Here is a 19733-nt window from a genome sequence, read left to right as displayed (position 1 = left end):
ACATAACACCAAAGTCAGGGCTCAGTCAGTGACACTAGGTTGAGGTTCAGTCTATGACACTGGGTTAGGGGCTCAGTCTGTGACACAAAGTTTGAGGCTCAACAGGTGACACTGGGATCAGAATGGAGTCTGTCATCAGGGTCAAGCTCAGCCTGTTCCTGGGTCAGAAGCTTCCATGCAAAGAATAAACTCAGCCCTGGCCTTTCACCTTTAGCCTTTGGATCCCGGACTTTTAGGGTCACAGATGCAAAGCGTAAGGTTCTGCCTTTGGCCTCTACAGGCTGCGGGAGGCCTCAGGCCTCTGTGAGACCCCTGCCCAGGAAAGCAGGCAGACCCTGCATCCTCTCCTGAGACCCCCTGGGGCCTTGGCTGAGGGATGGGGCGGCCCCTCCAGGCGGCTCCCCCTCCCCTTCCAAGCTCCCATCAGCCTCCAGGACCCAACCCCACATCTGGCTTTTCTCGTCCTTCACAGCCTGCTTGCTGTGTTTCTACATTTCCCTGAGTCATAGAAGCTGCCTCGCGGGAGATGCAAGGTTGAATGAGGGCAGCAGAACAGAGGCCCTCAGTCAGGTTGGGAGAGGAGCTGGGCAAGTAGTGATGGTTTCTAGAATACTCGCAGTGATGGGAATTCCCTGGCAGTTCAGTGGTTAGGACTTGGTGCTTTCGCTTTCACTGCCAGGTCCGGGTTCAATCCCTGGTCAGGGAACTAAGATCCCACAAGCCCTGTGTTGTGCAACCATCACCACAATCAATTTTAGAACATTTTCATCACCCCCAAAAGAAATCTGTATCCTTTACTCATACCCCAAAGTTTCCCGTTTCTCCCCAGCCTTAGACAATCACTAATCTACTTTCTGCCTCTATGGATTCACCAACTCTGAACATTTCATATAAATGGAATCGCATAACATGTGGTCTTCTGTGACTGACTTCTGTGATGTCACATCATGTCTTTAAGGTTCATTCATGGTATAGCAGGTGTCAGAACTCCATTCCTTCTTTTTTTTTTTTTTGCTGTGCTGTGCGACTTGTGGGATCTTAGTTCCCCAACCAGGGATTGAACCCCAGGCCTTTGGCAGTGAAAGCGCAAGTCCTAACCACTGGACAGCCAGGGAACTCCCAGAACTCCATTCCTTATTATGACTGAATAATATTCCATTGTATGGATGGACCACATTTTGTGTATCCAGTCATCTGTTTATGGACAACTGGATTGTTTCCACCTTTTGGCTATTGAGAATAATACTGCCATGAACGGTCATGTACAAGTTTTTGGGTGGATCTACGTTTTCCATTCTCTTGGGTATAGACCTAAGAGTGGAACGGCTGGGTCGTATGGCAACTCTATGCTTAATTTTTTGAAGAATTGCCAAAATGTTTTCCAGACTCCTTGAGTTTTTTATGCCCATGTGATACCTTTTCATTCATCTGTTTATGAAATGTGTTTATTTCTGCCTTAGCTATTTTCTGCTATTCTTGCTACCTTCCAAAAGCCCCAGCAATTTTGCATTCACAATTTTGTATTCGTTTTCTTAAAGAAGGCTCCCCAAATTATACAACTGTCGGCACCCCCAAAACTTGGGGCAGTGTTTGTACTTACACAGCTGGGAGGAGAGGGAACGTAAGTGGGTACAGAGAGCTCACCCCACGTTGGGATAGAAAAGGACAGCATCACCCCTTCCCCTCTGCCAGCTGCAGTGGTTATAGGCAGAGTGGCCCCAAAATAGATCACCCCACCTGTACCCTCTGGAGGGTGAAAGTGGGCTACTGTTAATCATTACTTGACTCAGTAGCATACACCAGGACTGTCCCCAGCAAGCTGAGACATGGGGTCACCCAGCCACAGGGGACCCAAGCTACGGAATGGATGAGGACCTAACTGCCACTGTCCAAAGGCATTGCCATCCCGATCCCCACCCCCACCTTGGCCCTTCCTGAAGCTTCTATCGCTCTTACCGCAAATGTGCTGGTCAGTCTCTCTGGGTATCACCTCCATTGGACTCCTCGCCTCCACCTTCACCCATATCCTCCAGCCTCAGCTCCAGGCACTCTCCCCTCAGCTCCCTGGTTTCAGCAGGACCCAGGATGTTTTTGCAGGGGGTGTGGAGGAGTGAAGGGAGTCCAGATGCCAAGGCAATGCAATGCAGTGCAGTGCAGTACAACGCAATGCAGTGCAATGCAATGCAGTGTAGTGCAATGCAATGCAATGCAGTGCAACGCAATGCGCGGGAGAGAGGCACCATAGGTGGGGGGTGGACGAAGATTTCTGGAGCGAAGAGGATGAGGTCTTTAGGCAGGCGGCCCTACAACAGGAATGGGGGGCTCTTAGGCAGTGGGTCCTGCAGCGGCAGGGACAAGGCACAGAAGGAAGATCCTGGAGGACATCAGTGGCTGGACCAAGATATTTGACCTTCTTCCTGCAAGCAGTGGGTAACCTCCGTGGGGATTCGGATAGGCAGGGGTGACGCGCTCTAGCTGCAGTGTAAGGGGCAGGGGGAGAGAGTCGGGGGTGCCTGTTTCTCCCACGGCAAAAGGCTCCACCCAACACCCAAGATCAAGCCAGGGCACCCTCCTGACCTGGAGGGCAAGGAAGGTGTCCAAGCACCCCAGGATCGGGCCCTGAAAGGTGGGCACCATCACACCCACCTTCCAGGTGAGGAAACTGAGGCTCAGAGAGGTGACTTCGCCAAGGGTGTGCAGCCATTAGGGGCAGGTCCAGGCAAGGACACAGTCTGGTTGACCCCAAACCCCTTGTTTTCTCCTCGATACCATGCCACCCAGGGGTCCCTGGAACTCGAAGTACAATATAGGGACAGAGACAGCCTGGAGTTCTACCATTAGAGACCCTCTAAATGTGGGCACTGGGTAATTGCATTTGGTCTTAGGGACCCATTCTAGAAAATGAGGGCTTTTTGCTAGAGCAGGCATGACAAATCGATTTCATCTCATGAGCTAACTTGGATCAGCTGGAGATGGCTTCCAAAAATGATGCACTGGGAAGCATTCCGAGGGGACCATGGCTCAGGAAGAAAGAGCCCTGGGATTGAATAGAAATATCTGTCCCAGGCTCAGCATGAGTGGTGTCGAGTGGTGTCGTGTATGTTGGCTTAAAGAGGGAATTCCCTGGCGGTCCAGTGGTTAGGACTCACTCTTTCACTCCCGAGGGCCTGGACTCGATCCCTGGTCAGGGAACTAAGAGCCCACAAGCCACAGGGTGTGGCCAAAAAAAAAATATCATTGGGACCATCCTCCCCTGCCATCCCATTTTGCAGATGAGAAAACTGAGGCCCAGATGCAGCACTCAGGCCCTGACTCTTCAGGCCTCCCACTCAGCCATGACACCTTGTCCCTCCTTTCCCCACAGGCTCTGAGCCCAAGCCATGTGTCCAGCCCTTTGACTCTGGAGCTGCAGACTCAGCCACCAAGAGCAGCGGTGGACTCTGGAGGCCTGAGGACCCAGACTTCTCCGTCATGGAGGATGAGCAGGCATGTGTCTGACTGCTGAGATGGGCAGGAGCTGATGACGCCTGTGGCAGCAAGTACACTTTTTTAGCACCTGCAGGAACTTTGTGTGCATTATTTCAGGGAACTCTCATCAAAACATGGCAGAGTAGTTATTATCTCATTCTACAGATGAGGAAATGAATTCTTTCTGGAACAAGAAGAGGGAGGGTGGGATGAGTAGAGGGGAGGGTTGATGGATGGATGGAAGGAAGGAAGGATTGACAAAAGAGATGGATGGATGGGTGGATGGATGGATGGATGAAAGAATGGAGGGAAGGGAGGGAGGGAGGAGGGAAGGGTGGCTAGATGGGTGCATGGGTGAGTAGAACAATCAATGAAAAAGGAAGAAAAAGCTCCCATGGGGACCTCTGAGCTAGAACAGCCCTGCAAAGTGGTCCTAATTCAGGCGGAGATGGCCAAGCCATTACGTCCCCACATCAATCAGTCGTGGCCTGTGGACTGCCCAGGAACGGATGTGACTTCCCAGAGGACTGACAGCCGACAGCCACTGCTGGCAGCCCACCCCCGGCATCTGGGGCAGCACATCCTCACTGAAGGGGGTTCTGGGTGGCATTTTATAACACCCACCACACTAAGGAAGGAGGGTCCATTACAGTCAAACCATATGTAGGAAATTCTGTGTATCCGCCCCTGTCATTTTATAGAAGAGCACACTGGGGTCCAAGCAGGGAAAGAATTGGCCTAGGTGTCAGGGAGAATCCAGGGTAAATGAAGACAGGACCAGGACTCAAGTTTAGTTCTGGATCCTTCCAGGGCTCTGGACCTCTTGGAATAGGAACCCTGGGCTGCAGGCGATCGGACAGATAGGATGGCAATGGAGGAAGCGTGTACCTGGAGAAGCAGGGAGCCCTGGGTATATACGGGGAGGCTCTACCCCACCACCACCAAATAAGCCCCGCCACCGGCATCCGTGTCCTTATCTAGTTGGTCACCAGAGCTGGAAGCAGCAGAAGGCAACATCCTTGCCCTTCCCTCCCCAAGCCCTGTGAACACTACACCTGTACAACCCTCAATTCTGTCCATGTCTCTCCTTCCTTCTCCACTGCCCTGGTGGAGGCCACTGTAATTGCTCACCCAGGTGATTTGCACAGGTATCTTCACTGCTGCAACAGCCCTGCCCCTGTCCAAGCCTATCTGGGCTCTGCATCTTGCATAATCTTTCTGAAGGCAAATCACAGCCCCCTGGCCTCCACACCACCATTGTTTGGAACATAAGAGATTAAATTCTTCCTTGGCCTACCAGGCCTGCTGATCCAACCCCATTCCCTCCCCCACACACACCCCTCCAGCCATAAGGAAATCTTGCCAGTTTTGGGGGGAAGCACCTTGAGCTCTCAAGCCAGCAGGCTTCTGAACATCCTGTTCTCTTAATGCCTGGAATGCCCTCACCCAGAGCCTCTACCTAGCTAACTCCTACACATTCCTCAGGGCTTCCCTCACTGTCACTTCCTCCAGGAAGCCCTCCCTGATTTCTTCCTTCCTTCCTTCTTTCTTTCTTTCCTTCCTCCTTCCTTCCTTCTTTCTTCCCTTCTTCTTCCTTTCTTTCTTTCTTTCCTTCTTTTTGTCTTTTTAAAAAACATTCAGTAGGATTTTTCATTGAAAAAGATATATATACTGGTAAGATGTAAATTATTTTAAAATATATGCAACTTGACCTATATAGCCAGCTCAATAAATCATTTACATGTCACATAGACACTATTTTATGTGGTTGGAAGTAGGGTTTGGGGGTTTTATTTTGTTACAGAAACTGTCTAAAGATGGTCTAACCTGTCCTAATTGAGTTGTCCTTAGTAGATTTTGCACACCAATGATTACCCCAGGGTTTGTCCTTTTTAAAAAAAGGAATTTTCTATATGATCTGGCTTAGAATAAATCTTATTTTTCAAACTTAAAAAAAAATTAAATTTAAGTTTAAAATAATAATAACAAAAAAGGGATTTTCTAAGTAGAACTCCAAACCAGAATTTCTGTCCCTTCAAACAGGGTCAGCTGGCCCCCCTTCAGTTCTTCTCCAGCCCATTTTCTAGAACATTCGCTCATCCTTGATTATAATCGCTGGATTTAGTCATCAGTCTACTCCAATTAGCTCCATCTGGCAGGGTCATCAATTTGCCCAGAGGAAGGGCCCTGACTCCTGAAGTATAAAAACAACAACCATGGTTTCAACAACAATATCTGTTTCCATTGATCGAGGGCTTGCAAATGTGTAAGCATCATCTCATTTTACCTGCCCAGCAATCCTACAAGAAGGCAGCACCATGCCCATTTTAGAGATGAGAAGACTGAGGCCAGAGGGGTTAGAAACTTGCCTGAGGTCACACTGAGCTAATAAAAGACACGCGAGGGATGCAAACCTTGACTAAGGCCTTTCTATCGTTCCAACCATCCGAAAACTGTCTGTCCCTATTATTTATTTGCTCTTTTGTTTGAAATCAATTCCTTTTTTACACGATGAAATGGAACCAGAGAAATGATATGCTTGAAGTTGCTTTGGTGTGCTATTTTTTCTTAATATACAAGGAGATAAATAACTATTTACATTTTTTAAAAACGTTGATCCACGTACTATCTCAATCTGCACGCAGCAAGCCCTTTGGTAGAGTGGGAATTCCTGGGACATCTCGTCTCTGGGTCTGCCATTGAGGGGGGACCCATCCCTCAAGGTTCCCCAGGGTTCCAGGGAGCAGGAGCCTCGATTTACTGTATCCTCTCTGGGGCATCAGGGCCAGCATACAAATGTTTAGGGAGATGCCTGGGAAGGCCCTCAGTGGGCCGGCTCCCATTTCTGACCCAGGAAATGTTGGAGGAAAGATACAAGTTCCCCAGCAAAGGACAAAGCCCCCTCCCTCCCCCTCCATCGCTGGTACCTGCCACAGCTGCCCACCATCCCTTTCCACCCAAAGCTCTGGCGGGGTTCCCACTTCTGCCTCCTGTGAAGGAGGCCAGATGTAGGAGAGGGAGTGGAGACGGCCCGGCCCAGGCCAAGAGGCTGTCCTGATGTATTTATATTTACAGGAAGATGAAAACCAGAGATGCAAGGAAACTTTTGGGGCCGTGGCAGAGGAGACAGGAGTTGGCAGAGGTTACCGAGGCACCAGGGATGGGATCGGAGTGATCTCGGGAAGGCTGCCGCTAAAGTCATAGGAGCACCAGGGGAACCTGGACCAGCCAGGGCCAGAGGTGTGGGTTTTTTGGACGGAGACTGAAGAAGAGGGACCCTGGTATATGAAAGATACAGGGAGGAAGCAGCAGGCAGAGAAGGAACAGCCAGGGAGGTGGGGGGAAGCAAGATAGATCAGTGGGTGCAGGCACTTCCCTGGCAGTGCAGTGGTTAAGACTCTGCACTTCCATTGCAGGGGGCATGGGTTCAATCCCTGGTCGGGGAACTTAGATCTCACATGCCATGCAGTGCAGCCCGCCCCCCCCAAAAAAAAGATCAGTGGGTGCAAAGGAAAGATTCAAGACCATGGAAAACAGTATGGCCGGGGCTCAAAAAGCCAATCAGAGAATTGCCGTACGATCCAGCAACCCCACTTCTGCAGAGCTACCCAAAAGAGACTCAGACAGACGTTGTACAACCATATTCATAGCAGCATAATCCACAAGAACCAAAAGGTAGAAGCAACCCAAATGTCCATCAAAGACTGAATGGCTAAACAAAATGTAGTTTTGTTTATATCCATACAATACGGTCCATCCATACAATGGAATGTTAGCCTCTAAAAGGAAGGAAATCCTGGCCCATGCTAAAATACGGATGAACTTGAAAACATTATGCTAAGTGAAATAAACTAGACACAAGAGGACAAATATTGTATGATTCCACTTATACGAGGTCCCTAGAATAGGCAAATTCAATAAGACACAGTAGAGTCGAGGTGACCAGGGGCTCAAGGAAGTGAGAATGGGGAGTTACTGTTTAATGGGTACAAACCTTCTTTGGAGGAAGATGAAAAAAAGTTCTGGAGATGGACGGTGGTGACGATTGCACAATAGTGTAAATGTACTTAATGCCACTGAGTTGTACACTTAAAAATGGTTAAAATGGTGAATTCTATGTTATGTATACTTTACTACGATTTTTAAAAAGAAGGAAGGTGTCAAAACTGTAGAAAGCTCCAAGTGGCGGAGGTGAGAGAAAAAGCCAGACCCTGCATAGCTCTTCCACCCTCATTCCATGGCAGGTGTGGACACTGCCACCTGCGTCCTGCCAGCCAAGATCCACAGCCGACCAAGAGCGTGGCTCTTGGCTGGCAGGTGTTCTCCACTTTCAATTGGCTGCTTCTCTGAAAATTCCCCACACCAAGTGTTAGCAGGGACCTTCCTATTCCCCCTCCCCTAGTAAAAACTGGCCATGACCGGCCAAATGGTCCGGGGATAAATAGGGTTGCAACATTGAGCAGATAAAATTAAAGGATGCGCAGTTAGACTTGCATGTCAAATATTGTAATGTTTGGAATCTACTTACACTAGAAAAAAAATTCGTTGTTTATATGAAATTGGAATTTCACTGGGCGTCCTATATTTTATCTGTCAGTCCTATCCTGGGGGCCTCTTATAGAGCTCATGAAGGGGGCCAGGTCTTCTCAGTGGGCCCTTCAGGCCACCAATTGGGACAGTCCATCAAGGGCTGCCTGAGCTCACATAGATGTCTGGGGTCACATCTCAGGGTTGGTTTTGCATGGAGCGCTGGTAGAGGACTCCCCACCTCCCCACAAAGCCCTGTCTGAGGACAGTGCTAACAAAGGCCTGGAAAAGGACAGTCCCTGTCCTGCAGATCCTGACAGCTCAAAGGAGGGACACCTTATTTAGACTGGAGGAGTCAGGAAGGCAGCCTGGAAGGCATGCCCAAGCTGGGTTTTGACGGGTGAATAGGAGTTCACCAGGCTGCCTCTGGGTGGCTTGGGAGAAGAGGTTCTCCAAGGAGAGGAAAAAGCAGGTGCTCTGACTGGGGGGAAAAAAAAATGACAAATAGAATGACTGGGAGGGAGAGAGAGGAAAAAGAAGAGTAACAAGGGTAAGAAAGAGGATAGAGCTTTGGACCCAGACAGATCTGAGTTTGGCTCTGTCTCTGCGGTTTACTGACTGTGTGGCCCAGGACTGTGTGGTCCTTTCTCCTCCCTGAGCCTGTCTCCTGATCTGGAAAGTGGGACAACAACGCCCCCTGGTGGAGCTGCGGTGGCATTAGGGCTAACACCCGTGTAGTTCTGGGTGCAGATTGGTTGCTGCTTTGGTGGATGTGGCAATCATCGTCCACCCCTGTGTATCTTCCGTGTCTAGCAGCGCCTGGCACATCGATGCCTCATGGGTGGGTTGCAACGTGAGGCTGCAGAGGGGCCAGAAGCGGGAGGCAGCCGACCCTGGAGCCCTTTGCACTGTGCTCACGAGCTCAGGCTTCTGCTGTCCGGGAGCGGAAGTTATTGCAGGGGATTTAGGAGTGCAGAGGTTCCAGGCTACCCTCTGGTAGGACGGAGCAGGGCCGGAGATAGGGGGAGGCAAGCGAGGTGCGGGGTCCGAAACTGTCATGTCTTAACATTTTGATAATTTGCTCATCATGGAACTCTTTGCACTGTATTGAGTTCTTTTTTTTAATATTGTATTAAAGTATGATTTTCTTGATTCCTGAGTTTTGGGGCACCCCCTACAATTTTGTGTCCGAGGTGAGTGCCTCACTTGCCTCACCCTAGGCCTGGGAGGGAGACTTAGGGTACAGGAGACCCATGAGTAGACACCCTAAGCAGCCCCGGGAAAAGACTAGGAGCCCCTTGGGACTTCCCTGGTGGTCCAGTGGTTAAGACTCCGTGCTTCCACTGCAGGGGGTGCGGGTTCGATCCCTGGTAGGGGAATGAAGATAGCGCATGCCGCGCAGTGCAGCCAAAAAAAAAAAAAAAAAAAGACTAGGAGCCCTGACACTGCCTGAAATTCCACCAGTAGCAGTAGCACCGAGGATAATTTACCTCCGTGCAGCGCTTTTACAAATTGTGTTCACAGGCATGATTTTACATGAGGCTTAAAACAAGCTGGGTGAGCCGACAGGACAGAGGTTATTTTGTCTGTTTCATAAGCCCATCAGACAGAAATTCAGTAAGGGAGGTGGAATCAGGTCTGCCAGCCCAGATTCTGGCCCCTTTTCGGGGAATAAAACCTTGAAGGCCTGGGTTAGACATTGCACTGAGGGGACCACCCCCGTTCTACCCCACCTGCCACTAGATGGGCGCTGAACCCAGGTTGGATGGGAGGGGGATGGGCAGGGTCTGCAAGTTGGGGGCCTCTGCTGCCCTCGGTCAATGCCTTTTCCCCATCTGTCTCCAGGAGGATGGAATTCCAGCGCTGCTCGGCAGTGGCGAGAGCTCGGAGGACTTCAGCCTGGACTTGGGGGACCTTCAGGGCAGTGAGTATATCCAGGACCTGGGCCTTGAGGTCCCTTCACAAAACCAGTCTAGGGGGGCCAGGGGCAGTGGGCCCCCTAGCGAAGAAGTCGGAGAAGACTCGCCCTTCTCCAGCCTGGCAGGGTCCCAGGGCCTGCCTCGAAGACGCAGCTGGGAGAGGTCGCGGAGCTGCTCTGAGACCTGGCAGAGGTCAGTCGTCCTCCCCCCCCACCCCCAGCTAACACCTTCCGGGACACACCCCCAGGGCGGCCAGGCCACGCTGCCCCCCTCCCTCTCTGTCATCTAGCACAAGGGCCACCAGAGGTGTCTGCATTGTCAGAAGGCAGCCCCAAAGGCCCTCTCCGGAGATGCAGGTCTGCACACAGAGCCCACGTGCGCACACGAATCCGTGTGCATGGGTAAGCACGCACACGCTGAAGGAGCGTGCACCAGCCCAGACTGGAATTGTGTGAACCCGGCCGGCAGGCTCGGACCTACATGTGCACATCCGCCCGTGCACCCTGGGCGTGCACGCCCACGCTCAACGCGCAGGCGTGCACCCTCCCCCTGCTCAAACCCAGAGACACATAAACATGTCACTTGCACATGCGTGCACAAAGCCACAGATGCACTTGTGATCAAAACACAGATGCGTGCTCAGTGCCACCCACAAACCACAGTGGCAGCCCCAAACGGTAGAGAGGGGTGCTTTAGCTGCCCCCTCCACCCCTCACAGGTCCCCCCAGATAGAAATCCAGTCTGTGTAAAATAAACAGTGGGAGGGAGGACTTCCCTGGTGGTCCAGTGGTTAAGACTCCGAGCTTCCAATCCCGGAGCATGGGTGTGAGCCCTGGTCGGGGAACTAAGTTAATACCACATGCTACTGGGCCAAAAAAAAAAAAAGGTAAAAAAACCCAAAAAACAAAAAACAGTGGGCCTGCGATGGACATGGAACTTCAGCATCAAATCCCCCAGCCAGACTCCCCACCCACCTCTCTGGTACTGGGAGAGCTGGCCCCTTCTCTGTGCCCTGCCCCTCCAGAGGGCTACCCACAGGTTCCCTCCAGGCCCCCATGCCTCACATGCTGGAGCTGGGGCAGCAACCAGGTGGAAGAGACCCGACTCCCTCCCTTCCTCCACCAGGCTCAGCCTCGAAGCCTCAGCTGCAAATGAGGGGCCCTGTCTCCCTCGGACACTGGCCAGCCTTGCTCTGAACCTGCCAGGAGAGGGCCTGCAGGCCTGGACCCAAGGGTGTCTGTCTGGGGGCGGAACCCCCCCAGAGGCACCAAACAAGGTGGGTGCAAGCTGAAGCCACCCCAGATAATAACACACCTGTGGGCCCAGGCGCTGTCTCTGCAGGTGCCAAGGAGTGCCTTGCCCATAGCTGGAGGGACTGCTTTATCATGGCAGGTACAGCCCGTGACTGGGGAGTCGCTGGGTCCTGAGATTGCAGCCCAGACCTGAAGGTCCTTTGTTGGGTTGGGCTCCTTGGCCATAAGTGCACCCCTGGGCTGGGGAGCAGGGGCATGTCTCCGCATCTTTGCAGCTGGAAGGAGGCCCTGCCTGCGACTGGAGTTTGGAAGCAGGGAGGGCTCGTCTGAGGTCTGAGATTTTAGCCCAAACCTGGGGAATGCATGCTCGGAGCTGTTGCCTCGGCCTGGGGCATCTTTGCCCATGACCATGACTTGGGGGGAAATTACTGGCCATGGCTGGAATTTGTGGCTCAGAATTCCAGAGCTCCAGCCCACAGCTGGGGTGGGGAGCTGGTGGTCTTTGGCAGGACTGCAGCCCGTGGCTGGGGAGGGTATGGCCCCAGCCCTCAGCTGCTGTGGAGTCCCAACCCTGTGCTCATGCCCCACGGCTGGGGGCAGCCCCTGTCTGCAGCTGAAGGCTGGGGACCCTCGACCCGGGGAGCCTGCCTGCAGCCTGGGCTGTCTCCAGGCTTAGCGAGATGCTTATTCCCTGCAGGAATGTGACAGCCCCGAAAAAAGAGTGAGGTCACGGTCGGTTCCCGTGTCCTTCGATGAGATCAGCTCCCTGGAAATCTTTCCGGCTTTGGAAGTGCCCGCTCCAGCGGTTCAAGGTAGCCCAGCCTGGGGGTTTCCTTCATTGAAACCAAGTGGAGTAGGGGGTTTCTGCTGGAGGGTCCCCTGGATGGGGCTGGTGGAGGGGGCTTAGGGTCCCCTGGACAGGAAATGGGCAGAATGCTGGGGGAGGGGGTGGGGTGGTTCCTGCATCATCTGCCCTTCCCCCACCCCTACGCCCCCCCCCCCGCCCCCACCAGGGATCCTCCAAGGTGGACACAACACTGCAATGACCCGCAGGGCTCCCTCTTCTCCCTCTGACTCTGTCTCTTTCTTTATCTCCTTCTTTGTCTCTGAATCTCTACCTGAAGAGCTTGTGTCCCTCTGGTGTCAGACAGACCTACAGGCCAAACCGGAATCTACCACTTTCTAGCAAGTCTCTAAGCCTCCTCAGCTTTCTCGCTGAGAATGGGACGATTAGTGTATCTCCTTAGGGTCGCTTGGAGGGTTCACTGACCGCATATGTGTAAAGCGTTTAGCCAGTCGTTAAGCACTCATGACACTCCGCGGACACTTCCATCCCTGGCTCTCTGCCCTCTTTTCACCTCTCCTCCTCTGAGAGTGGCAAACCACATCTGGACAGTCTCCATTTCTGCAGGGGTGGGTTCAGGGGGCGCCATGCCGGGCTGGTCCTGCCCCAGGGCCCCCTTCACGCCTGTGCCTCTTGGGGTGGGGGCTGATTCCAGGCCTGGATCCACCGGTGCTGGAGTGCATGGAAAAGGACCACGTGGAGCCAGATCATGTGTGAGTGTCCGCCCCTGGGTCAGGGAGGGACCCCCTGGACAGCCAAGGAGTCCAGGCTTGGGGAGGAGGGATGCAGGGTGTAGCATCACTGGCTGTAAGTGACCGGCCACTGTCCCCCTATAATAATCTCGATCTTCTCTACCACACCATCCTTCTCCCAGGAGAGGGACCCAGGCCCCTCAGAAAGGTTCTCGACAGCATGGGGAGGGGCTGGGGCTCCAGTTTAGGGGCTGCATCAGGACCCAGGAGCGGGTCGGGCAATGACGGCTCGCCTTGGGGAATGTCTGTCATGTGGGGCGACTGTGGGCTGTTTCTTTCTGCCATGGCAGGCTGATTGTCCAGCAGGTGCTTCAAGAACTCCGACAGTACCATGGGTAAGTGGAAAGGGGGCTAGGTGTGAGGCAACAGGTATGTGAGGACAGATGCGGAGGACAGGTGTAGGGGGAAAGTGTAGGGGGAAAGGTGTGAAGACAAGGAGAAATGGGAGGAAAACGGTGACAGGGGAGGTGGGAGGAGGCACAGGTGAGCCCACATGTGGAGGGATGGTGGGATCTCAGACATGGCACGGGGGGCACACCTATCCACAGGAGCCCAGAGGGAGAGGGGCAGGAGAGGGGGCATCTGCGGGAGGAAGGAAGGGCTGCTGCTGTGTCTGTCCCCTCTGATCCTGCAGGGCCCGGCAGAGGGCTCACTTGTCCATCAGCCCCGGAGGAGCCCACTCAAACCTCACCTGGTTTGAGTTCCTGTCCGAGTGAGTACGCAGAGCTGTTGGCGGGCCTCCACTGGATTCCCACAAGAGGTTACCGTGGGCCCTGAGCTGGGGGCAGGAGCTGGGGCCCCCATCCTCTCACTGGAACCGCCAGGGCAACGGTAGGGGTGGTAGGGGGGCTCGTCATATGCCCTGGGAGGGCAGAGGAAGACTTCTTGGAGGAGGTGACAGCTTGAGCTGGGTTCCGATGGAAGAGTAGGAGTTCAGCAATACGAAGACATGAGGATGGGGAAAAGAAATCGGTGCCTTCCTCAGGAACAGTGTCAGGGTGGGGCTGGGAGGAGAGGAGGGAGGGGGAGTCAGCAGAGGCCAGATCACACCTGGGAAGCAAAGGAGCACAGCTCTGTCAGGGGTACAGACTGCAGGTACGGAATCTCCCTCCAGGGACTAGATTCTGCAGGGGCTGGGTTTCTTTGTCAATGACTTAATACATATTTATTAAGTGAGGGTGTGCCAGTCATCCAGGAGAGGCACGATCTGGGGCTGGAGCATTGGATGGGAAGAGGGAAGCCGGGTTTGACAGATATCCCACAGGAAGAATGGGCAGGATTTTAGGCTGATGAGATAGGAAGGGGGCATGAATCAGAGGGAGGAGGCTGAGATGGACACGGCCCATCAAGGGACCTCAAGTTTGAGACCGTGTCACCTTCCCCTCTGCAAACCTGGTCCCCAAGGTTCCTGAAATTTGCAAACCTCTGTAAATGTTTGTCCAGTGAATGAGTGAGTGAGAGAAGGAGGGAGAGAGTTAGGGACCACAGCAGGGGTGAAACAGGATGAAGGGGCCTCAGGGAGACAGATTCCAGGTGGATCCCAGAAGCGACCTGCAGGACTGGCTCAGAAGGGCCTTCTGGGTCTGCTGCGCCCTCCTCACCAAATTTTCTGCCCCTCAGGAGCGAGGACAGAGCGGGGAAGATGGAGAGAAGTGACAGGAGTGCCAGGGTGAAGCGCAGACTTAGTTCCCTCCGATGCCGAGTCACCAGGCAGAAGGAGAAGGTCAGGGGGCCGGGCCGGGCGTAGGGGGGGAAATCCCCCTCTGCCTTCTGCAGCTTGTCAGGGTGCCCCTGGCTCCAGATCTCTCTGACTCGAGGCGAGACTGGATGCACAGGGCATTCTAAGGCCCACATCTGTCCCCAACAGGGGAAGAGCCCAGTGCTTCTGAAAGACAAAGGTCAGGATGCTCGAGAGCGGAAAGAATGTGTCAACGGGCACCAGCTGGCTCAAGGAACCTTCTCTGGCCACTCCAGCTGCCCGCCGTGTGGCAAACCTTTTCTGAGCTCTGGTAAGTCTGGTGGCCCAGCCCATGCCCCTGGATGGAAGCCACTTTCTCTCCTTCACTTCCCCTAAATCGCTCTCATGGCCTCCTTCGCTCTTTGCATCCTCATCCTATTTCACCCTTTCTAAGCTCGGACCAACCCTGGCTTCCTGGATGTCACCAGGGATCCATCCCTAAGAGCAGGGACCATTTGATTAGCTCGGCCCCCCCCCGCCGCCACCAAATTCCCTTTAAGTCTCAGCTTTCGTCGTTGCAAAAATCCTTTGGCAAAATCCAGACTCGGGCAGTATATTAGTTAGCTAGGGCTGCGTAACAAAGTAACACCATCTGGTTGGCTTAAACCACAGAAATGCATTGTCTCACAGTTCTGAAGAAGTTCGACATCAAGGTGTTAGCAGGGCCAGGCTCCCTCTGAACGTGCTAGGGAAGGGTCCACCCCAGGTGTCTCTCCTGGCTTCTGGAAGTCCGGTGGCTTGTGCCAGCAGAACTATAATCTGCACATGGCATTGTCCCTGTATGCATGTCTACGTCTGAAATTCCCCTTTTCCTAAGGACGCCAGTCACATTGTATTAGGGGCCAACTCTACCGTAGTATGGCCTCATTGAACTAAATAAATTGGCAATGACCCTATTTCCAAATAAGGCCACCTTCTGATGTGCTGAGGGGGATTAGGACTGTAACATATGAATTGGGGTAGGTGCGGGGAGGCACGATCAGTCCATAACAGGCAATTTCCTGCCTCCCGGGGCTGTCTGGGGGGTAATGGTGTCTGCTCAGGAAAAAGTACTAGGTTCCAGAGGCCTTGGAGGGAGATGACTCTGGCCTTTTCTGAGATTTAGCATATCACCTTTTTGAAAACAAATCAGGCTTTGTAAGGGAGACAGAGGAGGCACCGGCAACTGCATGTTAGTTGCAAATTCAGGCTAGCGCAGGGTTCCTCAACCTTGGCCCTATTGCTATTTGAGGCCTAGTAATTCTTTGTTGGGGGAACGGGGAGCTGTTTGGTGCATTGGAGGATATTGAGCACCATCCCTGGTCTCCACCTACTAGATACCTATTACCCCCCATCCCATGAGTCATGACAACCAAAAATGTCTCTAGATGTGGCCAAATGTCCCCTGGGGGCTAGGATTGCCCCGGTGAGAATCACTGGGGAGTGCAATAGAGAACTGGCCCCAGGATGGGCCGTGCCGTGAGAGCTGTCCCTCCACCTGCAGGGCAGGTGCCTCCCTGTGACCTGAGCCGCAGGTTTTGCATTTCTTCCTTGCCCGGTCCCACACGTGGGCGTCTTCCTTCTTCCTGAGTCCTCCCTCTTTCCGGAGCACTGTTTTTGCTGGTGGTAGGACTGTTGGCCGGCCGCTCTTGTCAGGGGTGTCCCCTTCGGAGCTTTCTCTGCATTGGAAGATTTCCAACCCGCTTTCTGACACATGAGCTGTTTTCAGCGGAGGCCACCTGGGCTTTGCAAAGTCTTCAGCATCTTAAAGTCCTTTTAAGCAGCAGGTGACTTCCTGTTTCTGCTGACTTCCTAATCTCTTCTTCTGGGGGTCGGGGGGGGGGGGTGGTGAGGTCTGCTGGATACAGGGACTTCCCTGGAGGGCCAGGATCAAGCCCCACGGAGCTGTATCTCAGGCATCAAATTCAAGGGGCAAGTGGGAGATTGGCAGGAGGAAGAATGAGGTCAAAGATCCGGGACTGGGCCGTGCACAGTACAGAAATGCATCCACGCTATAACGGCAGGGTTGAGTATTTCGCAGCATGCTCGCAAAGCTGAAAATATTTCCCTTACGGCTCTTTATAGCCAAAGTTTGCCGATCCCCGAGCTAGCTTTCCCAGCAGCAAGGAAGACCCAGGGAAGTGACTTACAGTAGCCGACAGATCAATGAACCCCTTACACATCTGACCTTGAAGATGAGGTTTCCAACAGGGACTAATTTCCTGAAGGTCACTTTACAATCACAGAAGACTTTGTACAAATAGTTAGAGAGTAACATTACTATACTGAGCAGATACAATATCCCAAACACCAAGTCCTTTAAACAGATTTCCTCATTAAGCTTCACAACTCTGTAAGATAGGCACTAGTATTCCCCCTTTCTACAGATGAGGAATCTGAGGCCCAGAGGAGTTAATTTCTTGCCAAAGGTCACACAGCAGGGTCTGAACTCAGAGCCTGAGCCCCTGATCACCAATCCACTGCCACATGATGCCATTTAATTTTTCTTTAACATTTTTTTTTTTTTTATGTGGACCATTTTTAAAGTCTTTATTGAATTTGTTACAATGTTGCTTCTGTTTTATGTTCTGGTTTTTTGGCCACGAGCCATGTGGGATCTTAGCTCCCCCACCAGGGATCAAACCCGCACCACCTGCAATGGAAGAGGAAGTCTTAACCACTGGAGCGCCAGAGAAGTCCCTATTTTTTGCTTAATAAAATTAACTTCTAATTCTTTTAGTTGTACCAAAGGCAAAATTTTATAGTTTAAAAGAAAATTAAATTACAGATACATGAAAACCAAAAGTTTAACATACCAAGGACACTCTGTTGTTTGACGTGCTTAATGTCCATATTTGGGGCAATTTTTTAAGGTTTTCCCACCAAAAAACTTCATTAATAATAGCTCTGTACAATAATATTTAGAATAATAGGAAGATGAAAACACTTTCATACCATATTTTTGCCAACTGTTCTAAAGACAGCAAACACGTGCTCAGTTGGTTTTCCTTCGCTTTGAAATAAGCTACCGGTAATCCTAAACCAGGCAAAAATGTATTGTTCCTGGATGGAATACAAGCGGTCATCCTTGCAAAAATGTTTTGCAATGAGTCCTTGGCTTCTATGAAAGCCCTAAAATAGTAAACGAGAGACTAGAGTTTATTTTCAGATTCTGTGACTGGCTTCCAATAATCTTTTATCAGTAGACTTACAGGCAAAATACCAGGTACTAAGGATCAGATTCCATTCTTTGGTATAAGCATGAAACTGTCGTGGATTGCTGTCCGTGGCTAGCATAAACCAACGAATTACCACGCGTAGAATGCAATGCAAGGCAGGCAGGAGGGATAACTTAATGTTTTGTTTGTTACTTAAAAAAGACCAGACCTGGGACTTGTAAGTGGAATCTTTTGCTGCATTTTGGCATTATACCCTAACTTAGAGTATACAACTATCTATCTGAGGACTCTCTTAACCCTCCAGCGGGCGGCAGATCCCTTTTCTCCCTGAAACTTTTCATTTTATTTTTTAACTTTTTTTATTTTTCTTCTTTTTTTTTTTTTTGGCTGCCCTGGGTCTTCATTGCTGCATGCGGGGTTTCTCTAGTTGCAGTGAGCGGGGCCTACTCTTCGTTGCGGTGCACGGGCTTCATTGCGGTGTGTGGGCTTCATTGCGTGATTTCTCTTGTTGCAGAGCACGGGCTCTAGAGAGCGTGGGCTTCCGTAGTTGTGGCTCGTGGGCTCTAGAGCGCAGGCTCAGTAGTTGTGGCGCAAGGGCTTAGTTGCTCCGCGGCTTGTGGCATCTTCCCAGACCGGGGCTCGAACCCGTGTCCCCTGCATTGGCAGGCGGATTCTTAACCGCTGTGCCACCAGGGAAGTCCTTTAATTTTAGATTTACAGAAAAGTGCAGAGAGAGCCCCCTCACGTGGTTCACCTAGCTTCCCCTCATGTTAATAGCTTATATGACCACAATATGTTTGTCACAACTTAGGAACCAACACTGGTACAGTACTATTAACCAAACTCCAGACCTTATTCAGATTTCACCAGTTTTGTTTTGTTTTTTCCATTAGTGTTCTCCTTCTGTTTCAGGATCCAATTCAGATACTACATTATCTTCAATCACCCTGTCTTCCCAGTCTCTCTGGTCTTTGAGGGTTTCTCCGTCTCTTCTTATTGTTCATGACCTTGACAGTCTTGAGAAATATTACCCAGGTGTCTTGTATGATGTCCTTTAATCTGGGTTTGTCTGATGTTTTCTTATAATTAGAAAGGGGTTATGGGTTTGGGGAACCTTCCTGGCTCATCAGATCGGGGGGACGTGCTATTGACATGACATCCCTGAAGATGTTAACCTTTAACACCTGGTTAAGGTAACATCTGCCAGGTTACTATTTTCCCGTTTCCCTACTCTCTTCTTTGGAAGCGAGTCCCTCAATCCAGCCTACTCTCGGGATGGCAGGAGTCAAGTTCCACCTCCTGGAAACATCATTTGACTTTTGGGACAACCCTTTGAGGTCAGGGAAGGTTGGAGTTCGTGTCACAGAAATGACGTGACTAGCGCTCAGCGTGATGCCTGGTACTTAACAGGCAATGGTAGCACCTACTGACATCATCATTATTTCTTGTTGTTGAGGAGGCAAAGCTAGCATCTAAATCACAGACCCTAACCCTGGGCTCTGACCACAGCCCCACACCTGTCTAAGGAAGCGTGTGAGGCCAGAACAGCTGTGTCTCGCTCCCAGCAGGCTGAGAGCAGGCACTGCCCAGGTATAACTCGTCACAAGCCTACCTCCCATCGCAGGTATTCAAAACCAGATGTTACTGATTTAAGGAAACAGCCCCACAGTAAGTTAAACACAACAGTGAATGAGTCATGCTCCAGGTAATTATGGAAGGTGCGTCTCCAGGGTAAAGCTGAGATGCTTTCCTAGAGACCAGCCCCGCTGATGGAACACCATTCCAGACAGTCCTGTTCCTGGCCTTGACCTCTGAGGTCCCTCCGTGGTCTGACCCCGCCTACCCCTCCACCCTTCTCTCCCACTACTCAGCCACGGGGATTGCCCAGCGCCGCCACCCTTAAGTCTTGTGGCTGCCTGTGCCCATCACCTGCGCCTTGCTCATTCAGCGCTGTTCCTGGAACTCCCTCTGCCACATAACTCTTACTCATTCTCTAAAACAAAGCGAAGGGCCACCTCCCCAGGAAGCCAGCATAAGGTGACTGTAAGTTCTGAGCGCCTCTGAGGCCAATTGC

At 51.8% G+C, this 19733-nt stretch overlaps 1 protein-coding gene across 1 annotated transcript in view; it reads left to right on the top strand.

The window, feature by feature from the left end:
- The first annotated feature begins 14652 nt into the window (after positions 1-14652).
- Positions 14653-19733, top strand: part of ARHGEF18 (Rho/Rac guanine nucleotide exchange factor 18) — a 67468-nt gene continuing 62387 nt past the window's right edge. The window contains exon 1 of the mRNA XM_036846601.1: positions 14653-14772. The gene's annotated coding sequence lies outside the window, so the exon portion shown is untranslated. The remainder of the gene's footprint in view (positions 14773-19733) is intronic.

Source organism: Balaenoptera musculus, chromosome 3 (assembly GCF_009873245.2).
Source record: "Balaenoptera musculus isolate JJ_BM4_2016_0621 chromosome 3, mBalMus1.pri.v3, whole genome shotgun sequence".
NCBI lineage: Eukaryota > Metazoa > Chordata > Mammalia > Artiodactyla > Balaenopteridae > Balaenoptera > Balaenoptera musculus.
Note: the sequence above shows the minus strand (reverse complement) of the source record. Positions and strands in the feature narration are given on the sequence as shown.